The sequence below is a fragment of the Amphimedon queenslandica genome, unplaced genomic scaffold (assembly GCF_000090795.2).
Source record: "Amphimedon queenslandica unplaced genomic scaffold, v1.1 AMPQUscaffold_11620, whole genome shotgun sequence".
Lineage (NCBI taxonomy): Eukaryota > Metazoa > Porifera > Demospongiae > Haplosclerida > Niphatidae > Amphimedon > Amphimedon queenslandica.
In genome coordinates, this window is record NW_003548138.1 from 8,250 (window position 1) to 10,626 (window position 2,377).

The following is a 2,377-nucleotide window of genomic DNA, read 5'->3' on the forward strand; positions in this document are numbered from 1 at the left end:
AATAGATACTGGTACTTCATAATCCATAGCTGCATACAGTGACTGATCATGTGATTCAACTACTATAAATAACCATGTGCAGTAGTGCAGTAAGTTATTTTAATGCCATTAAGGCACAGTTTGCCTATGCTGTACAGGTAATATTTGACAATGACTGTGGCTAATAATAATAATAAATAAACTGCATAGATAAACTCACTATATGATGCATACAGTAAAATTATATTTATAAACTAATTTGAAAAAATATAAGTAAATGTTGCTGTCAGAGCTGGAACTGCTTCTTTATAAGGACAACAATGAATGATAGTATCACATGATACCAGTCCACTAATAGCATAACAAGTACACTTGAAATTAAGATCTGGATCATTAAGCTTTTCAATGACTCCCAAAAACAGTAGAAATTTATGTAGCATTACCCGAATAATACAAATACATAATTATTCTGCAAAAATAAAATAAAATAATAGTACAAACATTTGGTAGATCTCTTTATTATAATTAGTATAGTTCAATCATGTGAGTTCATGTGGGCTCTTAAGTGAGTTATTCTAGACTTTCTCAGTACACCAAATTTTCATGTCATTATTTTCCTTGTCAATTTTTAATGGTCAAAAATTTAAATCAGATAAAGATATTAAATTAAAGGTATATTATTTGAATTCATCAAACAAAAATTACTGCACAGAGAGAATGGAGTTAGAAAATTTACTTTGAAAAGTACAATAAGTATAATAGTATTCACACCTTGTAGGGATGGTACTATAACTGTAGCAAAGAGGAAATATTGATGATTTTCTTAGCCTTTCAATGATTGTATCATTAGATAAATACATCTCGTCTGGACGTGCTTTAACCTGATGTGCTATAGTACTATGATTAAACTGTCCTGTACCAATTGGGGTAACTCTACCAAATGATGATAGTATTATATGAGTCTGAAAGGTAATGGTAAGTTACTATAAAATATAATAAAACTCACTGTATTAGCATATGGTATTGGTGCTAGCTGACAGAATTCGATATCAAAATTAAACATAGAAAGAGAACATGCTACAAAACTGTTGGTACAGTCACCATGATTGATAGTTATTGATGATGTTAGGTTTAATCCAGTTAGTGCAGGTATTCTTGGTTTATTAGACTCAGTTATCAATGACTGTAATGATTCATTAATAATTTTAATCTGATACGTATAATCATTGAGCTGTTTCAATATATCACTGGTTGACATGTTCTAACAAATAATAATAATACTAATAGATGAAAATTCTTGAACTTACTTTATCTTGCATCAGTTTATCTATCTCTTCACTTATAAATGATATTGACTCCCTTATAGCCTATATGATTACATAGAGAGACACATACCCATTACACATAACCCATTAGTGTGTGACATATTATATGCCAATTATTAAGAGTATGTGACATCACTGACATATACCCATTACACAGTGTGTGACATATATAGTGTGTGTGACATTACTGTCTTAGTGTATAGTCCTTACTGTTAAACTTGAAGTGTTTATATCTACATAGAATGTATATATATTATAATAATTAAACACATACACTCACTATTATTAGTGCAGGTGGTACAGTTGAGCCCTGATGTCTCCCTTGCAGTAATCCTGTTATTAGTTGAATTATTTGATGCTATTGTAGTTAGAGATGATGATGAAGTTGAGTTATTAACTACACCAGACATCAATAACGATGACAGTATAATAACAGTAACTGTAATTAGAACAGTCAATGTGGCCAGTAATGCTAGTATATACTCCCAGTTGGTTAGTTCTTCATTGAAATATGATCTTATTCTCTTGTTTGTCCTTTTAATATGAACTGAAGGACTCACTGTAGTAGTTGTAGTTTTTAGATCAACTGGTAGATATGAGGTGTTCCTAGTAAATGTATTGATAAAGTGAAGTTGAGTTCAATTTTATTTCTAACCTTTTTGTACAAATCTTATTTGCATCAAAAGTATCATAATATTCCCTTTCTAATTCTACCTGTGAATCAATATATAATCAAAATAATAAACTTTATTCTTAACTGGTTGATAGGAAGGATTAGTAGTTACTGGTGTAGCTAATAGCTGATTATTATTAGTAGAGAGAGGTACATGATCAGAGTAGCTAGGATTAGAGGAGACAGGAACTTCATAATCAGACACTGGAGCTTGTTGAATAGATACTGGTACTTCATAATCCATAGCTGCATACAGTGACTGATCATGTGATTCAACTACTATAAATAACCATGTGCAGTAGTGCAGTAAGTTATTTTAATGCCATTAAGGCACAGTTTGCCTATGCTGTACAGGTAATATTTGACAATGACTGTGGCTAATAATAATAATAAATAAACT

General features: G+C 30.7%; 1 protein-coding gene across 1 annotated transcript in view; it reads right to left on the reverse strand.

Annotated features, from left to right (window-relative positions):
* LOC109589122 (uncharacterized) overlaps positions 1-1,693 on the reverse strand; it is a 2,604-nt gene extending 911 nt beyond the window's left edge. Inside the window, exons 1-2 of the mRNA XM_020005238.1 lie at positions 1,585-1,693; positions 1,515-1,537 (exon numbers count right to left, since the gene is read on the reverse strand). The gene's annotated coding sequence lies outside the window, so the exon portion shown is untranslated. The remainder of the gene's footprint in view (positions 1-1,514; positions 1,538-1,584) is intronic.
* Between the last annotated feature and the right edge of the window lie 684 nt (positions 1,694-2,377).